Source organism: Lacerta agilis, chromosome 10 (genome assembly GCF_009819535.1).
Source record: "Lacerta agilis isolate rLacAgi1 chromosome 10, rLacAgi1.pri, whole genome shotgun sequence".
NCBI classification, from domain to species: domain Eukaryota; kingdom Metazoa; phylum Chordata; class Lepidosauria; order Squamata; family Lacertidae; genus Lacerta; species Lacerta agilis.
Window position 1 is genome coordinate 33,364,079 of NC_046321.1, and position 24,556 is coordinate 33,388,634.

A 24,556-nucleotide genomic window follows, 5' to 3' on the forward strand; every position below is an offset into this window, starting at 1 on the left:
TAGGTGCCAGCTAGAAACATCTTAAGCAGGATACATCTGTAAGCTTTTATTTCCTGCTTTTGAGGACTGACAAATCACTCTTATTTCCACTCCATGTCACGGTCAAGTGTTCACCTATAAGTCTGCTCTATCCCATTCCCACATAAATATGCTATTTAATAAAACAAATCTACACAAAATGTCACATTTAAAGAGGTTTTTAACATGTATTTTCTGTCAAATAACTATAATTATCACTATTAAAACAATAAATTACAAAAGACAGCTCTCTCACAACAGAGACAGCACAAAACAATCTTCTGGATTTAACACAAAAGTCTTGGTGAATAAAAAGGTCTTCACCTGGCATCAAAAAGAAGCCACCAGATGAGCTTCTTCTTGGTGAGGTGATTCCAAAGACAGAGTGCCATATGGAAAAGGCCCTTTGCTTAATAGTAATATATGTTGTTATATGTTGGAAGCAAGATCTCCAAAGCGACTATTAAGGTTCAGGAGGGCATCTGCAAGAGGAGGCAATCTTTCAGGTAACCTGGTCCTAAGCCATTCAAAGCTACGTTGATTTAGACCAGCTCTCGGTTTGTAACTAGTGCAGTTGTTAAGTCACTGGCATAATACAATCAAAATATCCAGTCCCATTTACTAATCTTGCAGTTCTGTGGTTCTGTGCATGGTGACCTCATGTACAATGGTCTAAGAAGAGTTTCCCAAATGTGAATAACTATGGCAAAACTCATATCTTTATTCCTTCAGCAACTGGAATTTCCCATGGCATCACAGCAGCTCCCCGCTACCCAGATAAACACAGCTCTTTATAGTACAGATAAAGATGTTTTAAGAATGGAGCTCAGTTTTGAGTGACTCCTCCTGATTTACAGGCCTAACTGTGTTAGCTGCTGGATATCTCATTTGGTTCTGTGACTTATGTATTGGGTTGTTAATAGCCTATAGATAGGATAATAAATAGCTGGAACTTTCATTAAAATTACAACCAGATATTATTTGGGAAGAGCTGACATGCATTATATTACTGAGAATATATCCAGGCTTGATCATCTCTGAATGTGCTCATTAAAATATTCACAAAACTGCTTAGAAGCATAGCTTTTTTATTTCAACCCTTTAAAAAGAAACTAGACAGTTAAGGGGGCTCTGGAAAATGTATGGTTCACTTGCTAACTGCAATGTTTATGCATTAGAGCCAGCTTATCCACTAAGAAAAAATGAGAGATATTTGGAGGCAGATAATAAAAATAGAAAAGCCTTGTGAATCTATTGTATATACAAGTTTCATTTTACCAAATCTCTCATGTGAACATTGATTTAGCTCCAGGCAATAATATCATGAGAATAAGCTTTCAAAAATGAGGTTTGGGAACAATGCGATTAAATTTTGTATGTGCTGCAGCAGAATCTGATTAATATTTCATCACCTTTAAAAGAGAAAAAAGGTGTAAAGAATTCTTTGTCCTTCACAAATCATAGTAGCTTATTTTACCATTTCGTTTGAGTGATTAGTGCTTGCAAATATAAACCTTAGATAAAACAATCGATGCTGTTTTAAAGAGGGATGCTAATTTTTATCCCATCAAATACTTTTCAAGATTACACTTCTAAGCACATCCACAATCCTGATAGACAAATTTCAAGAATACAACCAAAAGAGCAAATACTAGAAGACTTACAGCACAATCCTAGGCATGTCTACTCAGAAGTCCCATTGGCTCCAAGGACACATACTTCCAGCATAGGAACATAGACATGATGCCTAAATTTGCCAGTAAAAAGGAAATGCAAGCAAGATCAGCAAAGCTACACAACCTACACCATACTGAGTATTTTATAGAAAGGCAGGGTATAAATGCCAAAAATAAATAACAATTGGGGGGGGGGGAATTCTAGCATTCCAATATGAGTCAAACCCTACCTAGTCAGAAGGTACCAGATTTTCAAAGACATTCCAGCTCTGAGGATACAATCTTTGATTTGATGTGCCCCACATCAATATTTCATTTTGAAAATGACAAAATGCAGCTGCTCATTTCCCCAGTGCTCCTATCGCACATAGATACATGCCAAATCAGTGTGCTCAACATGCCACTTTGTCAATTCCCAAGAATATCACTTCTGATCAAAATTTGCTTGCAAGATCAACTGTCATGTGAAACAAGTGTCAGTCGATCCTAATCCCTGTGACAATATGGACCTCTTTTTCCTTATTGCTTTTCCAGATTGGCAGTAGCTACTACTTCTACAGGCATTACTAATGTGTGTTAATTTAACATACTAGGATAGCACACATTGAGATGAATGCACTGGCTCTGCTGCTCTGCCATTCATCAACTCTGCTCTACCCAAGTGTTTTAGAACCCTGATTTTTTTGGGTGGCCTCCATGACTGCAGAGGTTCCAGGCTTTAGAAGGTTCCTTTTTAACTCATAGATAATAAAAATGTTGAGCAGGCAGAGCTCTCATACTCATGCTACACCTTCCCTTATGTATTTCTTTAACACACATTACAAATATCTGAAGAGGAGCAATTGTTCTTAAGGACTCTCAACATCTGGGAGACCGGGTGGCTGTTTACACAATTTAGCAATGCAAATCCAAATTGTGTATCTATACAACATGAAAATATCACAACAGATGACTATGATAACAATGGTTGATAGCAAAGGTTTAATAATGGTTCACAGTAATTGTTTAATAATTTACTGGAGAGGGATAGACACATACCATTTCCCATCTTTTGACTAATCTCAGGAGTTTATAGCATCTACCTTGCACACTTCATAAATGAATTTCAATAGATACAAATGTAAAGTTCTACGTTTAGGCAGGAAGAACCAGCTGCACAAATATAAGATGGGGGCACCTGGCTTGTTAGAAGTACATATGAAAAGAATCTCAGAGTCTTAGTAGACCACAAGCTTAACACGAATCAATAATGTGATGCAGCAGCAAAAAGAGAAAAGCTAATGCTATTCTAGGCTGCATCAACAGAAGTATAGTGTCCCAATCAAGGGAAGGAACAGTCCCACTTTATTCTGACCACACTAGGAATATTGTGTCCAGTTCTGGGCACCACAAGTTAAGAAGGATATTAACAAGTTATAATGTGTACAGAGGAGGGTGACTAAGATGATCAAGGATGAGAAAACCAAGCCTTATTAGGAATGCTTGAGGGGGTTGGGTATATTTAGCTTGGTAAAGAGAAGATTAAGAGGAGCTATGATAGCCATCTTCAAATATCTAAAGGGCTGCCACATGGAAGATAGAGCAAGCTTGTTTCCTCCTGGTCCAGAGGCTACGATCCTTGGGGTCTCTTCCAGCTCCACAATTCTATGATTCTATTATTTAGTTTTTCTTTTAATTAAGGGCTTAAGTCTAAATTCATTTAAGAAGAAGCTTTCAACAAATGTCCTTAGGCATAATTAGTTTAAATACTATTAAATATTGTTATGAGTTTGGGGACAAGGATAGGCTGTATGCTTGAGGCCCCTTTTAATTCCTGGATCCAGCACAGATTCAATTCCTGGAAGAGCCAAGCTAGCTTCCTGGTGGGGTGATGGCCATCTAAGGATGGGCTATTAAGGAAACAAAGGAAATGGCTCTGTACCAAACAGAAAATGGGTGGGCCCCCTGCCCTGAACTCACTGGTAGTTAGAAAGACAAAGGACAGAGTTGGGAGTTGTGTGAGAGAGCTAGAAGTGAGAAGCAGCAAGTTGCAGGCTGGGCAGCTGGGAGAGACAGAGCCGTGCCCAGTTCCTGTTTGAATCAATCCTGCAGCTGTGGGAAAAGCTTGGGTGTCAATGCTGTGAGCCCCTCTATTGTAGGCTCAGGTTGTATATCTGTATAAACAAACCATGTATCACAAAGATACCACAATCTCAACTGTCCCTCATTCCAAGGAAACCAAACCCTTCAAAAGTGCCTGGAACCCCTGGAATCTTGCACCGTCCAGAGATTGGGTATCATGCAACAATATAGTTCTGCTTGAGATTCTGTGAAGAAGCGAATATTGCAATCTGGACCTCCTCCAAATGTGATGATTACCAGCTTCTTTCAACACAAATGACAGGTATATGATATGAAACTGATATATTAACATAATTTTCTAGTGAGTTTAACTGATCAAGACGTAATGAGGAAATCAGCCTTGTGTCTACAGAGGAGAAATAAGAATTGTTGTTGATCTTGCTATGACACTGTGACCCTTGTAGGATCTAGAACTCACATAAGAGATATCTTGAGGATCAGACCTCTAAAATCCCTTATGCATTGGAAAGTTTGCTGACAATACTTTTGCTGCATGGTTTTCACAGAAACACACAGCATTACAGCTTCTTCTGCTGATATCACTAAAACAAGGTCCAATATTTTATCAACCTCTGTTCAGCTTTAGCTGCAGAGTTGCTTCCCTCTAGCTCTGCAGTTTCCTATCTTTATTAGTCTTGAATTATTTAATACTTATATTTCAGTAGCAGCAAGAGACTGTGAGGGAGCTCACTGGAGCTGTTGTGCTTTGCATTGCACAAAGACAGGCATCATTCTTGCCCTAAAGGTCTTCTAAGCAAGTTAAAAAAATATGCTGCAAGATTGTTACTATTTGACCTTGATATTTTCATGTTATCCTATCATTTTCTCACCTATAAGACATTGATGCTGCATTTTGTTGTTAGACTGATATGTATTCCTTAGGCTCAAATCCTAACAACACTTATCAAGTAATCCTATTAAACTGCATGGAATTTCCTTCTGAGTAAACATGCTTAGGATTCCACTCTTTCTTCGAGTGTCTTAAGTGTGCTGTAACCATGTATTGCACAAATAGGCAATTCCTGGTAATGTTTGTATAATTCTCAATCTGTACAAACACCTTATCATGTACAAACGTTCCTAGTAGTTACACTTTAGGCTGTACAGGTGAGGGAATAACAGAACTGCATTTTTTTAAAAAAAAGAAAAATTCTCTGCACAAAAAAACCATAAAGAGTTATGGCTAGACTTATCTCTGACATACAAGTTTTCTACGTATGAGAGGGAATTTCTTTGAGAAGGGTGTGCATTCAAAAGCACAATGCCTCACCAACAGTCTAAAATGGTGCACCCCACAAATGATTGCACCATGTATTAAAGTGGTTTGTGTAGCTTAAAACTGACAGACAAAGCAGGGTCAGCAAACAAAAAAATGACGTAATATCCCTGTCACAACAATGTAGTGGGTTTTTATTGATTACAATTTTAACCTGTCCTTTCCAGTGCTGGATCAAACCCTGTGGAGACCCCAATCTGCTTCTTGTAGTCACAGCAGAGAGGAGAGAGAACAGGGAGAGTATGAGAGTGACGTTCATGTACACAATGCTACACTAGACTATGGTTTAATATTACAACCAAACCAGCAGGTCCTTTATCCTTGGGGAACTGCCAAGGTCTCAGAAGCCTAGTAGGGCCCACTGCTACCTGTCCTGGACCCTCCTAGTGCACTATGAGTAAAGGACAGATGCTCAAAGTGCTGACAATTTAGCCAGGTAAGTCCACAAGGACTAACCAACAGAGGACACTTTGCCCGAAGCCACTTTAATCCTGGAGTCAACCTTCTGTCCATCAGCAATCTCTGGTCATGGCTGGGAAACCTAAATAAAATGATCTCAGAATGAACTCAGGACAGCACCCACACTGTTGTGTCTAAGGCCAGGAAGATATGTAACCAGAGGGCAATGAGATTACTAGTCAGTCTCTGTTTTTCAGACTCATAGTCATGGTGCTAAGGATGGGGAAGAAATTCTGTTTGGTCACATTTTAATTTGAACCTACCTACCTTGCATTTTCCAAAACAGTACATGAAATGAGTTATCCTGTAAAATTCACATCATGAACTTTGTGGTGTTCTTTTTAAAAAAAAAGTGTGTACAGAATGAGTGTATAAAATGCATATATTTTTTGATTCAAACATACAAAAATGATTATATTAGGAAAAATTGCTTGCAAACACCTAGATACTAGGAAACTGCATAAAAGTATGTATAATAGTAGAAATGTGTCCTAAAAGGATAGCCGTTTCAGAAGAAAAAAAAATCACAAACTGATTCAGAAATGTGGAAAAGTAAACTTAAGACTGGGAGAAAGAGGAAAGAGAAACTGAAATTAACAGATTTGTCCATCCCTTTCTTATGCTATTCCTGAAAGATATAGGAGCACTTTTCTTGGTCCCATGAACATCTTCCAGGGGACACAGTAATGTACTTAGTGCAAAGTACTCCTAGTAATCAGAACTCTTGGAAGATCTGAGCGCTGCCATGCTAGCTTCAAAATATAAATTCTGGTTTTGCTGTCATAGTATTCACTATGATTTTTTAAGCAGGGGGTTCCAAAACAACGTCTATGTTGTCAATAAAGCAAAATATTCATATTTAACACTAGAAGTAAATCACAAGAAACCCAAACGACTTCCCATCTGCTCTCATGAATTAACTTTAGGAAATCGTATGTAATATAGAGATTTCTGTCTGCATATCATAAAGCCCTGACATATCCAGGCTTTCATTAAAAAGGCCCTGAGATGTGACTTGAATAACAATCTGTCTCAGCTAATTAGTATTTTCAGTTCAGCATATTCACTTTCAGACGTATTGCTGTTTGCACATGGTAATTTAGGTAAACAGATCCCATCCACAGCTGCATCAATTAACACTGCTAATCAAAACTGAATTCAGGTAATTAGGCACATTTATGCAAAAAGTGTGTAATTTAGGGGGGAAGCTGGATCCTGTAGTAATAGTTCAATAAGCAGAAGTCTTTTCTTTTCTTTTCTTTGCAAATAAGATGAAGAAACAAGGGTAATTTAGCCAAAATGAACATGAATTGCAGACTCAGTGAAAAATATCTAAATTAAATCTCAGCAATTAATTGACCTGTATTTTCAGAAACTGTATGCATATAAATATAATTAGACCCCTCCATATTTTTTTGATAGATTCCCACTAAAGAACATTCAAGGTTAATGTATCTACAAACAGATATCAATGTGGACTTTGCTGGTAAAATTTACTCCGGCAATTTTGCAATAAAAATACTATTCACAAAGCACTATTATTTGCATGAATATAAACATGTTTCATTATTTTAAAAGTTTCTCCTTAAGTTTTCCATCCTTAGTCCACCTAAAAGTACATGGGACAAAATGAAGGAAACCATTTGGGGAAACATAAAGAAGAACACTGAGTTATATACCGGTATTAAGTGTAACTCTGCAGTGTAGGGAACAGCTGCAGCTCCATAATAAGAATGAAGAACAATTCATATCATTAAGGATTAAAGACTATTAAAGAAAAAGAGGACATGTGTTAGAGGAGTGTGGAGTTGTCATGACCATGGAATCCAACAGTGGTCACAATATTTATTTGGGTTGTCACTAGCTAAGGAACCGGATGTGTTTCCCATCGGTGATCAAGGAACCATTGTGTGGCTTGCAAGAGCCCACTGAATCTGATGCCATAGCACAAGGTCATGTAGATTGGGGACAGGACTTCATGGTGACTCCCTTTCAGCTTGAGAAACCAAGTCCCTCCCCCCACTCTTTCACCAGTCCAAACTCACAAGAGCAGAACAGGAAGGGAGCCATGGAACACAGGAGAAATGCCTCGACGGTTGGGTCCTTTACTAGACTATAGTTATCCAAAAAGCGAGTTTAGGAGAGGTAGACTGGAGGCAGAGGTTGAAAAAACCTGAGTTCACTTCCAAACCTTGTTGGAGCAAGCTGCTCATTAGGAGTTGTCCATGGTGCTGCAACAACCAACCCACCTTTGTTCCATGGGCTCCTTTGCAGAACAGGACAGGGGACTGGATTTTTCCCAGTCCCTCTTGGATGCATATATTTATATATACCAGCCACTGAGCTTAAAGCCGAATCACAATCACTGTAAGTGGGCTAGCTAATCTGCCCACTTTATGGGGCTACACTGGCTTCTGCATTTCTGTTGGTCTTTCAGTGTCATAGACTGGCTGGATGCAGAGGAGCAGTGGGAGGCACCAGTGGGGGAACCCCCAGAGGAACCCCCAGGGAAAGAAGGCTCAGAGCCAGGGGGTTGTTGGTGGGAAGATGATGATGTATGGTCAGAGGGAGAAGACTGGGAAGAGGTGTCAGAAACTGAAGTGGCAACAGGGTTTAATGATCAAGAAGAGGCTCAGGCAGAGAGCAGCCCAGAAGCAAAAGCAGGGCAGGAGTGGGGCCAGGAGACAGACATGAAGCAGGCTGCTGAAGAAGCCAGGGAGTCTCCCCCTTCTGCTGTGATTAGCTGCCCTCCGCCCGGTCTCCTCAAACACAGAGAGAAATAAAGAGGGCAGAGCAAAGAGAGACAGAACAACAGGGGCTTAGGCTGCTGGGGAAGGAACTGGGGAAAGAGCCATAGAAAGCAATGGGAATACAGGGACCTTCAGTCCTCACAGCTGCCTCATTGGGGCAAGACCTATTGGGAAGAGTTGCTGTGATCACTAGGGCTGTGCTGTTTTGGTTTCTTTGAATAAAGAGTTCACTGACACTGAATTTTTAATTGCTGACTCCGGCTCCTAGCATTCAGCCACTATGATGAAGGAATACATTTTAAAACACAATTCACAGCTCCTAAATTTATATGTGGATCAGGACAGAGCCAGACTGTACACTTCTCCCAATGTTTTGATGTAGTATTGGTTCAAAAACAAATAAAAAATACTCATTTTGTGGGGGAAACGCACACAAAATGCATATTTTAGGGAATAATGCACAGAAAAGCAGAAAGTGTATATTTTAGGAGAAACTGGTATATCAGGGAGAGAACTGCATACAATTTAAATGCTATTTTCATGAGTTGTTTCTTTTAATCTGCATAAAACAGGAGAGAATAGAATAATGCTTAACCTCATGGAAAACTGACATGAAACTGAAATAGGCTGATCCATCTATCCCTATTTCACTATACAAATAGCAGATCTGCCTGTGACCATGCCTCTTCTGAATCTCTTACCCATCACCACAAACAATATGCAATAACTGTGCATGCTGTCATCATTATGCCACTGTCCAGCCATCAATGCTACATTATTCTTTACATTTTCCCCACCCCCTTCATCCAGGGAGCTCAGAGCAGTGTATGTGGTTACCCACTTCTCAGACAACTCCATGCAATAAGTTAGGTTTGAAAACTGAAACAAGGTCACTCAGGAAGCTTCATGTTAGAGTGGAGATTTGAACCTGGGTTTCTGCAGTCCTAATTTGACATTCCTACACTATATTACACTCTGCAGTTTCTGTCAGAGATAACAGCAGCGCCTTATCTTATGAGTGCATCACATGGTTGATTAAGAGGCGACAAGTTCAGGTCATTCATTTGTAAGCCCATCGAATAAATTTATTATTGCTGCAATCTGCCCTATTCCATTTCAGCCAGGGAGACTATAAACCTGTTTTATTTTTGAACAAGCAAACAGTAAAGCAAGATCTATTAAAGAGCCACTTTTTATTAACAGGGTAGTACAGTAGAACAACTGCAAGAGTAATGTGTTGAAAACAGGCAGGGGCAGCTAACTTGTGACTGCCAGGTGTCAGATTCCAACTCCCATCAGTCCTAGCCTGCATGCTGCATGGTCAGGGATGATGGGAGTTCAAGTCCAATAGAATCCTGAGGGTCACCAATTAACCACTCTGGTTTGAGGACTTAGGCAGAGTAGACCCACTGAAATTGATGGGACTTAAGTTAGTCGTGACTATCTTAATTTCCACTGATTTCAGTCTGGATCCAATTGTATATTTCCACTGATTTCAGTCTGGATCCAATTGTAATATTTTACATTACAAAGTGCTTTACAAATCTATTTTGTTTCCCCCACAACAATCCTGTGCGCTTTCTGTCATCCTCCCCACAGTCATTCATCATTATAAAGTCAATGAAACAAAGTTAATATGCAACTCATTATCATGACAGCAAATCATATATCTAATGTGGCTAAGCAGCAAACACTTTGATAACAGTGCACCTCATTAAAATTCTCCTATTTTATTTGCTAATGAAAGTACATAGGCAACCACATGATGCAAAATATAATTTTGCATTAAACCATAGATGCTTATCCAGAGACAAAACTGCAGCATGGTGGGGTGTGGGAAGGAGAAATGAGGGAGGCAAACAAGAGAACAGCTTGGCAGATGCAAAACGCATGCTCTGGTTCGTGGCCTTTAACCATTCACTTAACTTCTAGCAATGACGTTTTTATCATTACATGTAGATTTTTAAACAAATTGCACTGTGACTAAATTTGTGTCCTCCTTTCCCCAATAAGGGCCACAGTGGGTGGGGGTGGAATGAAAAAGCCATGCAATTCTCGTTGACAAATGCCTTTGTCATGTTGCAGCAGGAATTCCATGGGAAAACTTTACAAAGGGTATTATTGATTTTTTTTTACAGATGTCTAAAATAAATCTATCAGTCTACATACCCATGGCAAATTCATGTTCTCAAAATAAACCAATATAAGCAAACATTGATTTCCCCCCTAAAATAATGTGTTATCTTTTCACAAGCAAACAACAAATGATTCACACACACACACGCTACTATTATTCATTTTGTGGAACAGTCAGTGTGAAACTAATTGAAACCAGTGAAACAGAATATTTATGGAATATTGTATCCTCCTTTACACATTTGTGTTATTGTGTGTACTCTAAGCTGTTTCACAGACGGTTGATTCAGGGTTGTTATCTGAACAGACAACCTTTCTCTGCACACGAAAGAATCTTCTGACTGAGATGCTTAAATATTCGAGCCACAATCATATCTGAAAGTTTATTTTATGAGGTATATACACACACACACACACATATATATATATATAGGCGAGAGAGAGAGAGAGAGAGAGAAACCTCTGTCTGAGCTCTGCATGTTCAAAGTCATATGTGTTTTTGTATGTAAAACTGTGATGGGAAGCCTGCCACCTGCTGGGCTCCTCCACATTAACATTATGTGACAATGTACATGTGAGGTACACAATTTCTTATCTAGAAATAACAGTGCTGTGGAACATGTATTACCCTTATAAAATCAAATCCTATATATGAGTGTTTATTAGCATTTGCCATATGAAACCCATAAATTATAAAGTTACGGCACTTGCAATCAAAACCCTTTCTAGCCAAGTAGTTTAATTCGTAATCACTTGGCTGACAGATTATAACTAGTGAATTCATTTCTGAAAATTGAGAGGTTTCCTCATGTTCAGTCCTGCAGCACTACAAGACAGTGTATGGTATTCAACAAAGTTTTACTCAGAGGGAACCCACTGCAATTAATGAACCCGATGTTCTTTAGATATTGCTTGGAAACCACTGTAGCAATATATAAATTGTGTAAACAAATAAAAATAAGGGTAGGTAGTTTAATTTTGATGGGTCTATCTGAGTAAAACTTAGTTGCATACCAACTCAGATGATTATCCTGCTTACATTTCTTCTCCTGCGTAATTATTTAAGGCACAGGGGCCTGGTCACCCTAGAATACCAGTCAGAACTCCTTAATATGCACATGCACAATCTTTGCTGGCAGTTTGCTGGTACATTTCCATAAGCAAGGGGCTTCAAACAAAAGACCCTGTTGTTAATTTATTTGGTTCTCTGGGGTCCCTGACAATACATTTTTCACCCCAAGATATGCCATAAGGATCCCCCAAGGATCCAACGATTTTCGGGGCTAAGAAGTCATACAAGGTTTGCGTACAAGCAGATAGGCTACTGAATTTTTCCACAGTCTTGCTGAAATAGTCAGTGAACTGTGTTTTTAGTTCTGATGTTCTTTTTATTGCCTATATAATTGTTATAAATTGCTCTGATTATTTTTTTTTTAGTTCTTTTATAAATCAATCAATGGCTCAACTTGTCCCTTAAATCAGGGCTTGAGGCAATTGCACAGCAAACCAGTATTCCTCACACTGAAGAAGAAAGAAGGCAGACTTCAGGATATGGACTTGGGCAATTGATCCTCTTCCAAAACTTTATTTTTCCTATGCCTTTTCCACGTTTGGTCTACCTCAGGCCACCTTCAGGCCCCTATCTTAGATAGCTTTTAAAGGGAGTGTAGGCAAGCACATTCATGGAAGATATCAATGGTTACCAGTCATGATAGCTACCTGCTACATCTATGATCAGAGATGGCGTGTCTGTGAATAGGGGCCAATTACAGGAGCAAGAGAAGGCTGCTGTCATCATATCATCCTTGTGGATTTCCCACAAAACACCTGGCTGGCCACTGTGAGAAACAGGAGGATGGATTCGCTAAGCTTTGGGACTGACCCACCAAGGCTCTTTTTTATATTTTTTTGTTCAGAAGTACTGAAATGGACTCAGCTTCCCCTTTAAATCAGTTCATGGGCCTGAGGTTCCAAAGCAAGCCAATGTTCTTCATATTGATGAGGAAAGAAGCCAGCTATCAGGATGTGGACAGGCAAAGCCTTTTTATTGCCATGCCCTTCCAGTATTTCCTTGCCTGGAACTCTAGAAGTGAAATGCTTGCAGTGGCTTGTGAACCTCACAATTGGCAAATTGTACCCATCAAACTGAAGGGAAATAGACCTGTTTGTGTGTGAAATATTATAGATGCAGCCCTTGGGCCTTTACAGGGGCACACCTTGACACCCCCCCAAGTCATTTGATTGGGGTTTTTTACGCCCCTGTTGTAAGTCATGAATATGTATATATCCTAATTAGCAATAATTTATAATTATTTAAGAACTGCAGTATAGTTTTTGAAATGAGGTGATAAACGGGCAGCTAGGCAGAAAATTTCATATACATGTAGAAAGTGTTATACACGCACACACACACACACACACACACACACACACACACACACAGTATTTACTATTTCATATCTTTCTTCAGTTTAAAATGTGGAAATAATGGAAACCTTCAAGAGACGATGCATTAATACTACATATATACACCATTAGCAAAGCCAAATGGCTCCTTTGTAGTAAAATAAATTATAGTTCAACAAACAGCTTGGAATGCTGTGTTATACATGGTTAAATTCTGTGCATGCATTGTCAAGTTTTAAATGCATGTTTTTGCAAGCCTCTAATCTAGATGTGATTGTCTGAGGCATTTGACAGAACAGGTGTATTATTTTAGTTTATGCAAACATTTCAACATATATTAAGGGAGTTTACATGGTAAATTGAAAAGTAGAGAGGCAAAGCTGGCAGGTAGCAATTAGTAATTTACATAAAAATCCAAAAGGAAAATAGAATGGTTATAAATGTTGAGCAGAATATAGTTAAGAGACCATTAAAGGTCTCTTAAGCATGTGGATTGCTTAGTTCAAACACTGGGGTTAATCTAGGTCTCAAAGTGTGTGTGTTTTGTGTCCTGAAAGGGTTTACTTTTCCTTTCCTTTTTTTTCTTTTCTTTTCAAGGTCATCCAACTGAACGAACTCCACACCAAGTTTAGTTTTCATCATTTTCACTTTTTTCATGGGGTCCCATAAAAAAGGTTCCCCCCCCCACCCTGGAGGGTGTTTTAAGTGTAAATGAAAGGGCTAGGTAGGGTGTTGCTGCTGCCTCAGGCTCCTTAATTTCTCCACTACAATGCCTAGGACTTCACTATCTTCACAGAGTCAGTGGGAACTCATCTTTGATGAAAGAGAGAAATAAATTGAATAGGGCAGGAGTTTGCATATTTATTACAATTTTAATAACATACATAAAATTTTTAAAAGATAGGAACTCTTAACTATGCAGTGAATGTAACGCCAGAATTTAACTTGGCTCACCAGTGCTGTTTCTAACCTTTGTGAGCCAGCAGGATGGAAAAGGAAGCAGGTTCTTAACTTTGCACTCTCATATATAAAGGACATAAGCTTCTTTCCATCTGCTATTCAACAAAAGGCTCATTAATTGTACAGGTATACTGGAGGACATAGGCCAGTGTTTCTCAACACTGGTTGAGGCCCCCGTCTCATATAGGAGATTGCATTCCACCAGTCCCAACTGTGTCCTTCCCAAATTCCACCCACACACCCTGACCATAGCTACAAATCCATTCTGACCTAACCCAAGGGTGTGAGAAGGCCCCTTACAAATTAAAAACAAAATTTGCATCTTCTGTTCTTTGGCCACAGGGCCTTTTTACTGCAAGAGCAGCATTTACAGGGAACCAGGCACACGTTACAGTGAACCAGGCAGAGGGCCTTCTCGGTAGTGGCCCCCGCCCTCTGGAATGCCCTCCCACCAGATGTCAAAGAGAAAAACAACTACCAGACTTTTAGAAGACATCTGAAAGCAGTCCTATTTAGGGAAGTTTTTAATGTTTAATAGATTATTGTATTTTAACATTCTGTTGGAAGCCGCCCAGAGTAGATGGGGAAACCCAGCCAGATGGGCGGGGTATTATTATTATTATTATTATTATTATTATTATTATTATTAAATTCCCTGCCTTCATTTGGAAGTTGTGGAAGCCTCTCACGAACTCGTTTCTCCTGTTAAAAATAATAATAATCTGTGAATAGAGAAAATTAGATTTCAGGTAGTAGGTTTCTCACCTAGACCTTTTCCATACTGGAGCCCTTAACATTGATGACACTTTTCTTTTCTGCAATCATTTGTAGAAGTAGAACTAAAATTGTGGCTCCACCTAACTCCTACATTAGTGCTATAGTTTCTGGAAATGGGCATTGCCATGGTCTACATCCTTTTAATGGTCTGTATCCATTTAATGTTTAATATTATATTATGTTTTATATCTGCTGTAAGCCACCCAGAGTGGCTGGGGAAACCCAGCCAGATGGGTGGAGTATAAATATTATTATTATTATTATTATTATTATTAGAGTAAGCTCCACTCAACAAACATCACCTGGCATTTCAATTAGAAGCTTCCTTTTGTGACTTTAGTGATGAATTGTCTCTTAATTTCCCCATAATTGTACAATTCCCCAAGCTTCCACTTTTTTTAAAAAAAAAGTAAAATGACACTATTCACGAGTCAAAAAGAAATGAAAGAAAATTAAAGAAATGAAAAGAAACCTGCAATCTAAAACTCCCATTGTTGGTGAAGAAAAACTAATTAACCTACTATGCTATGCCACAATGAACAGGAAGCAGTTTGTGCCAGACACTCCAATGAGGAAGTTTCTAGTTAATGGCGCAATAGTGACTCTGAAAAGCCTCAAGAAATTTTTTGCTAATCCACACTGGAGAGACTGGCAGTGGGTTTTGGTCTGTTTGTTTTGCATGCAAATTAGTTGGGGAGATTTGCATCCTGTCTTAGGTATACACACTAACACCTGCAGACTAGATTCACCACACTAGCTGCAGGATGCAAAAAGAGTTAATTTGGGAGGAATCTACACACATATAAAAACCGTTCTGAAAATGCTTTTTTTGAAAAAGCGTTTTTAAAAAATACAGTGAATTTTCCATAAGACTCACCATCGCCATCTAGTGTCATATTGTATATTGCACTTAAAGCACACTTAAAACATTTTATTTGCAGCTGTATAGCCAAGTCCCAAGGAGAACTATGAAAAGTTGCCTCCTCTTCTATGCTATCCTGCTGGTCAGGTGCAATATGGCAGATCCATATGTAAAATGATGCTAGTAAGATTCTTGAGGTGTCAGTATGGAATATAGGAGGTTGTGGAGAAACATGCTTCAAGGAAGCGTACACAAAAACCAGTTTGAGAATTATTAGCATACAGCACAATCGTATGCATGTCTAGACAGAACTAGAGCCGCTGTGTGGTAAGTAAATATAGGATTGCAGCCTCAACTCATCTTGTTTTTTCCTATGTAATAGCAGGTGAACTGAGAATAAATAAATAAATAAATAAATAAATAATAATAATAATAATAATAATACCAGAAGGGATTCAGCAGTCAAATTCTGCATTATAATGCTTAAAACATATGTACCCCAAATCTGTGTTTTATTAACATACTCTTAAACCACTGATTTCTGTTACATAATGAGGCTATTTTTCACTCTGCTTTTAGTTTAATTTTTCAAAAAATTTTAAAGATTTTATAATGAATTTGAAATTATGGCATTTCATCAACATTTTGGACATTATTGAAGTGAATATTCAATATTTCCTTTCCACGCCATTTAATGATTTTTTTTCTTTAATCCGTGGGAAGTGCTAAATCAAAATCCCAAAATGACTCATAAAAGTTTATGAGAAGAAACGATAGCTGATGCTTGCAAATATAACAAACAAGCTAACAAATAAATACATTGAACATAAATATTGCACAGAAACTTCAATTTCATATGGGATGAAGCTAGGAATGCCAAAATATTGCGCCAGTTCAATTAGAATGCAGTAATGCCATGTAAACACTATCCTGAAATCCTTTTCCTTAATCTGGAAAAGTGTGTAATTGTTATTTTTAGGCCTCTGTAAATTAATGGACTCAACATGTTCCATAATAGTTTGTCAGCTTCAAAAACAGACTTTCATACTTCGTACAAGTTAAACTCGTGAAACATTTTCTATGCTAGGCTGCAACATTAACAAATTAATTACCAGTGTTAATCAACTTGCAAGAACACAGTCTAATTAAACCTGATATTATAGATATTAAACAGGTAATGTTTACGGTCCTACCTGTCTCATCTCAGGCTCACGCTTACTTCTGAAATTCCTTTGAAGAATATTCTTCTCTGGATTCTGGAAAGCGATTTTTTCCATTTGAACAGCTTTGTCCAAACTAAATCATGTTCCTTTTTACTAGCCCATCTTCTCAATGACATAGGGGAGGAAGAAAAAAGAAAATTAAAAGGTTTTTAAAAACTTGAACGATAACCTTTTTTCTTCTTCTCTGTTTGCATTTAAATTGGACTGAATACTTTAGCACTAGGTTTTAATTTCTGAAGGGTTAATCACCCGAGCAAAGGTCCATCAAGCATTAATCTCCAATAAAAATTGCTGCAGCCTGAGTCACCTGGGAGACATTTATTACATTCTTATTTCAGTGCAAAAGAATGCATCGCTAATCTTCTAGCGCTTTATATTAGCACATTTGCTATTAACATATTTCTCAAAATTATTAGTTCCTCTGAAACTATTACAAGCAGTTCATTGCTACACATCCCAGGAATTAATCCTGTTAAAAGCCAGACACATCTGCTGTGACACTGCTTTTGCATTTACTCCTGTAATCCATATAGACATTTGGTTCTCCAGCTGAGTTCTAACAATGCCCTAAGTCTCAATTACATGAATTATTATGGGAGTGCTGATTAAAACAACAATATACTTGTTCTAGTAGCATAATCTTTCCTTCTGTATAAAATCTGCATCACTAATCTGGTTTTTTACTTCTATATTTACACCATTCTTTGTTTCCAAGAAAACTATTGAGTTTTTAAAAAACCAATGGTGAACAATAAAAATGCCAGGCAAGGTTAACATTTTTACCTATAACTGATGATGTGGAAAGCACATTTCAGATCAAGAAATAGTATTTCAGTTCAGAACAAAATCCTGAGTAAAGGAAGAATATCAGCCGCCACTGCTGTTTTTCTTCTTCTAGGAATTAAAAAATAAATCATCACTTAATTTGACCAGACAGTATAAATTACCAATATGAAATACTTACTGAATCATCCTTAAAAGTCTTAGTGAATGTACAAAGGGATCAATAATGTTTTAATATAGTTTACAATCTGCAGATGACAGACATACTGTAACGGGGGCGGGGGGGGGGGAAGAGCCCAGTGTGAAATAGAATATTTTCAAAGATATTTCTGTGATCAGAATGACAACCCACCACAATAGCTACTGCATATTCACTTAAGCTGCAGTGGAAACTATTCTCAAATTTTGTTAAAATGTACAATTCCTTCTATAATTCTCAACAAGTCAAGAAAATATCCCTTTTTATGCCATGGGCTTAATTAAATCAAAATAGTGGTGAAGTATGCAGGTTTTATATACGATGGTTTTGTATTTCAAGTTTTCATGTCCTGTTTCATAAATCCGGTACTGTTTCCTTTGTCTTTATTTTTTTAATAATTTCCCATTATTTCTCTTTCTTTCTTTCTTTCTTTCTTTGTTTTTGTTTTGTTTTTCAGGGCGCATACACAGAACCATCAATGTCAATATTCAGAGTCATATGTTAGCTTGGCAATAGCAACATGTACTCTGGGGACAAATATGTGAGCAAATACCGCTCACAAAAAAGGGAAGAAAATACAACTGCAAAGAAGAAAGAGATCTGCAAAGCAATTTTTTACCCATAAAGCACATAAGTATTTCAAATAAAGAACTGTGATATGTGAGTATTTCCTAAATGGTTTGAGGTATTTGGAGTCAAGATTGTTAATCATATATTGTTATCAGCCTCTATATGCATAAGGAAATGCATAAACGTGTATATTTTAACAACATTCCTTAGCATAATACCAGGAGGTCTAGGCTATGCATCATACATTTAAAGATATATGCAGGCAAAAAGTGAAAAACCTTAGAGAACCTATTAGCAGCTAGAAAAAGAAGCCCGGGGGGGGGGGGAACGGACCTAAACCATAGCAGTAATTACCATATTCACAGCTGATTTAAATAATGTTTGGCACAATAATTAACAAAGGCAAGATATTTAAAACTTGTTATGCAGATAATAAACAAAGATAAAAAAACATCAAATATTAATGTAGGTACCCCATGACATCCTGAAATGAAAATTAATGCTTTCTTAGATTGCACAAAAGGTAAATGAAGAGCAGAAATGCAATTGTGAAAAAACAGACATACCATTAGCCATTCAGGTGCAGTGCTTCTCATTCTAGCCACATAGTTCTGCAGCTCCATTAGTCCAAAAGTCGACTCTGCCACGCTTGTGATCTTTGTGGGCGACAATGGCATCATACTGCTGGCAATTTTTTTCGATTAAACTTCTCAGACACGGTAGCAACTTTGTTAATTATGATATTAGGCAGCTGGCGGGCACGATCAATCATCCACTATAAGAAAGCCAGACAACGAGACATCTAATCATTGCAACCAGAGCAGATAAATTTTGTTCCTTTCTTATACGTGTCAGAGATTCTATCCCTCCTGACCCCTCTACACTGCCATCGACTGTCAAATTTAGATTCAGCAAGCTCCCGGCTTTTCTTTATCCCTGCCTTAGATCTGAAAGTCCTGGTTATCAGGAAGACAAGCGTCACCAGCTGTCTCAGAGCAGGAAGGCAATCAGGTGAATAGTACTTATTATCTTTCATTGCTTTCTGAGGAATGACAAGATTGATTTGGGACCAAGAGCACATCCATATCTCAAGAACTGTTACCAGGGCTTCAAGTTCAGGCAGTGGTGCATATGTAAACCTGCACTGAGGGACATCAGTGCTAACCTTATTAATAATACATACTTAAAATTTAGGGGATTAGGTGGAAACCTTGAACATTAAGACAATTCCCTTTTAACCATGACACTAGGTAGTCCCTTTGCTCTCCCGCCCCCCCCCCCCCCGCTCCCAAAATGGGCAATCCAACTCTACCCAGAGGGCTGTGTTTTACAGTTGGATAGTCTTAATTGGGCCCACAGAAGCAGTTGGCTTTCATTAAAGTCTTCTCTGTAGGCACCTTCCATCTTAACTAGTCTGACAGCCTATGAACTCCAACAAGTGGAACAGGCACCAGAATTCTACCGTAATCTTGTTACAGGAAGGCTCTCTTCTAAATAAATGTAAGTTAAGTGATAGTTAGCATTTCACTGTCACTCTTGAAAAATACTAAATACATCAATTTAAAATAGGGGACAAAAAAATGGGATAACTATTGGAAATGGTTGAATCCTTACTGCAAGACGTGTTGTGAAATTAAAATAACTATTCAGCAGATTCTGGGTCATTTAAATTCAAGAACAAAAAAAATTAAGCATGTGCAACATAAAGAAACTTTTGTTATCCCCCAATATCACAGTTTGATAGAAAACAGCATGCTGAGAGTTACATTTCAAAAATTGGATATAAGTGCGTTCCCTGACTAGGATGATTTTACAGAGCAATGCAAAATTTATCTCACTTTTTCAAGTACTATTAGCACTTGTAGAGGAGTTACAGTAAACACACACTGTGAAACTCCACTCTGACTAGTCACTGCTAGCAGCGATCATTCGTATCTCGGAATCAAAATATTCTTTCTGTAAGCCTTTCATGCCTGGTACTGCTAGCTTTGTTGCTGCACTTTAAGGATTACGAGGCAAGCAATTTACTTGGTTCTTTCTAAAGTTGTCATAAAAAGTATGCAACCCATCTCTATTCTTGAGGCTACAGTCAAAACACTTGTGGAAATTGGTTATGACCTGCATTTTGCCTTGCATTTAAAATGCCAGGAGAAAACTAGTTCAGCCATGCAAGTATAAAATTCTACTATTTTTAGAACATCTTTTTACTTATTTAAAATGTTTCTAGACTTATTTTTCTAAAAATCCAAGGAAGCTTACATCTGGAGCATTCAGATATAAACACACACACAATCCCAAGTTGACCTACACCCTTCATTTTCCAAACTAAAGTAATAATGACCCAGCTGCAAAAGTTTTGAAACAGCTATTGTGCAAAATTGCCCCCCTTCCCCAGTTTTGTCTTACAATTTGCAATATAAACAATATGTGTACATACAATGTAACATGAACTAATATGTTTGGTGACTATTTCAGAATTAAAGTGATTAAGGGGCCGAAACGACCTAGAAAACCATCAAAATGAATGGAAATTTAAGGAAATTATTCCAAAACCATAACGTGGGAGATGGAGAAGGACAATAAAGGGAAAGGAACAAGAAGTACAGAGAGAGGGAGAAAGGAAGTATTTAAAGAGGGAAGTTCCAACATTACACAGGAGACCAATCATGCTGCTGTAGAACCATACAAGCAGTTTTCCTGGAACAAAAAGTTTCACCCCTAGATTGCCAAAGAGAATGGAAGCGAGAGAGAGAGCTGTCCAAAAAATGTAGCAATGATGGAGGGAAGGAATCTACAGATACCAGATGCCTATTTTTCCCTATTAGCATTGCATTGCACATGAAAGCATGGTGTATTTTTCCAGGGCTCATTATTAAATCACTGCATAGAGTGAGTGTTATATTTATGGAAACAAATATGTAACTCAAACCGAGTAAATTCTCAGGTATCTGAATGGCTTGGAGAACATCCGATAGATCTATTGTTGGCATCTGTCTGTCTCGAGAGACAACAGAGTGCCCCTCCGAGGGTGAAGTCAAACCGCTGCATTAGTAGCACCAAAGTGACTACAGGCCAGATAAATAAAAGTGCTACTCACACAGATTCAGCAGTGGAGTTATATTAGGATAGCTAACAATGTTAGCTACATAGAAGTTAAGTTCAGTGGGACTAACTTCCTAGTACAAATGTTTAGGACTGCAGCCTCTTATTGTGCGTGTACCTAGGGTAAGAGAGCTATCCTAACTGGGTCCGGGATGGAGTGTCATGCAGCACATGCAATCAAATCAGCTCCCTTGAGTTGGCTTTGAATCCAGCAGATCCATTGCCAGTTCTGCTGTGCTCTACCTAACCTCTGTAATGACCCTTCAACCTTACAAGAGCTATTGTTGATGGGACCAACACCGAGGGGAGTGTGCACTAGCCTGCGCTTTCAGTGGCTGCACTGGGGTTCTCCACAACACTGGAGTCCCCCTCTCCAAGGAGCCCAGAAGAGGAACACCACAACTTCCTAACACCTGCCAGCAGTATATGGATTAGAATCTTCATAGTCATTTCCTTGTACATGAAAAGCAGCATGGTTCCTTTTAAGGTTCTATACCCTTTCCCACTGCATTTCAGGAAAGAAGTTCCCATGTGTTTCTGATTGATGGAGACAGATATGTATTAATTTGCTCTTCTATTTGTCATTTATTCCTACAGTTCAGCGCCAACATCCACCCTGGTTCATAAAGATAGTAACAGCCAAGGAAGCAGTGAAGCCTGTGAAGTCTTCAGGATTAAGAAGAACTCACTAGGAATCATCATTGTTGAAACAGTATGATCCTTTCAAAAACAGCTGAAATTCCTATTAATTCCTACCTGCCTCAACCAGCCATCTTATGAAAATAAATGATATGCTCATGGCAGGGAAGAAGTCCTTGAGTAAGAAATAAGCTATATAGTTATGTGTATGGCATTATCTCTCCAGCGCTTTGTATATGTATGTTTCAAGGACCCTCTTATTCCATATCTTCCTCTATAACATAGAGATGAAAGGCTAGCACAGCAGTCTAAGTTTTGCAGTTAAGTGTGTTATGGACGTTCTCACTTATTATCCAAGAACAGATAGGAACTGCAATAGTCTATTGTATATGGGTTGAATTTAGCACATTACATCTGGCCTCTGGATTTTTCATATACTTTACCAGAAGCATCTGGGGAAGGGAAGGGAAGGTGGACAACCTCCCAACAACAGCTTCAATGCAAGGTGTCTGAATGGGGGTGGAACAGGGTGGTTGTGATGTCAAGGTTGTGCAGTGCACCAGCAGAAGCATCAGATTGGCTCTGCTGGTGCATCTACAAAATCCCGACCTGCCACCCCAGCCCACCTTAGTAAGATGCAATTTCACAGCTATTGGCTAGGTTCACCCCACCACATCTGCCACTACTGCACATTCATTTTTAAACAGTAAGTAAGCTATCAGGAATATTGTACCTGAAGCAAACAAATTCAAGTATTTTAGAATTTAGAATCTAAGTCCTAGACAACTATCTATACAGGCGTAGGAAAAGTTGGCATATAGTCACATGCACAGTTATTGGCTCATCTGTTTCAGTATTGTCTATGCTAATATGCAGCAATCCTTCAGGGTTTCAGGCAGGGGTCTTCCCTAGTCCTACCTGGAAATGCTGGGAATTGAACCTGGGACTTTCTCCATGCAAGGTACACGAAGAAAGGTAGAAATATCTTTCCTAGAACTAAAGTTCTAAGGCAAGATCGAAAAACAAGTCTGGAAAATTTGCTAGAAGGTTTGTAAAAGTCTTCCTGAAATTTATTACATCATTGTAGACCTACTCTTCTAAAACATTGAATCCTAATATTGTGCCAAATTTAAAGACCAATATTGGCCAATCAATGAAATTAAGCCGATCCAATCTCCATCTTCTTGGAAGCAGATAGCTACCTCCGTCATCATACTACTGTGCCAGAAAAATACAATTGCATTGCATTTCAGTTCCTAAATAAGCGGGAAATTTCCTAGGATATTTAATGAGTATCACAATAATGCATAATAGCAAATAAAGTAACATAAACTGTAATCCTGTGTCCACTTGCCTGAGCGTAATCCCTGTTGAACTCAATGGGGTTTATTTCTGAACAGGCAGGTACAGTATAGGATGGCACTGCTAAATGTCTATTTAATTCTATTATATTCCTCCATCCCTCTCAATAGGCAGAAGTTATCCCATGTTTATGGGAGACTATATAATGATATAGTCATTATCTTGATAATGACCATATGAAATGTCTACAAGAATTTGTCCGGGTTTTTTTTTTAGATGGTCCCTTATCTCATTTAAAGATTTGACTTGTGTTAAATGTTCCTCCCAATTAAGCATACATTTCTTTGGCCATTTTGTGCATCTTTAAATTACATATACAAAAACGGTTGTCATATTCAAATGCTGCCATATCAAGTTCAATGCACATAAGAAGGGAATGCAAAGAAATAGGAGAGCAAAGTAAAAGAAATATACATGATGAATTCATGTGGAAAAAATAAAGCTGGAGTTTGGGAAGATCGTGCATTAGGATGAAAGATGAAACAGATGCAATACACAGCAAAGATCAAAGAGCTCCATCAATTCATTCTGAAAGTCAAAATCCAGCTGAGCATCGGAGCCCTGCACACATAATAAGGAAGGTTGACTAAAACATAAGGATTAAACAGATGAGCTGTCTCCCGTGGATGTACAGCACAGAGACCCTGCTGAGCCACTTGTAAAGACACTTTGGAATAGTACACCTGCTATTCTGCAGTCAAACCCACAGGAAGTCAGACTGCAAGGGAAAATAGCCACTTATGTACTAAAGAGCCATTTTCATGGAAAGTGTTAGTGTCCTGAATAAGTACGTTCTTTTTAAATGAAATGGTAAAATTCAGAAAATTATTGTTTAATGATGTGATCCGGTATAAGAAACTGTACAGCAAAGAAAGGAAATAGCAAAAAACAAAGTGATCGTATTCAAATGCACTTGGCATTCATCTCATTCTGCTAATACAAAATATACCTCTCATGATATTTTCTAGGCAAAGGATGATCTGATACAATCCAGCTATACAGTAGTGCAGCATCAAACATTCAAGGCAAGTCCAATCGACAGAGCTTTTCAAACAATGATTAAAAATAATAATAATAATCTAGTCCTCAACACAGCAACCACCTTTTGAAGAGGGCACTAACAGTCAGAATACATATACTGTACATACGTGCACATATGGACAGCTAGTATGTTAACTGCTTCAGCCGCCAATGACTCCAATGTTGCGGAAGAGAACCTGGCTCAGTAAACACACTT

General features: G+C 38.3%; 1 long non-coding RNA gene across 1 annotated transcript in view; it reads right to left on the reverse strand.

Annotated features, from left to right (window-relative positions):
- LOC117053910 overlaps positions 1–16,779 on the reverse strand; it is a 30,289-nt gene extending 13,510 nt beyond the window's left edge. Inside the window, exon 1 of the long non-coding RNA XR_004427449.1 lies at positions 16,635–16,779. This is a non-coding gene — a long non-coding RNA (uncharacterized LOC117053910). The remainder of the gene's footprint in view (positions 1–16,634) is intronic.
- Between the last annotated feature and the right edge of the window lie 7,777 nt (positions 16,780–24,556).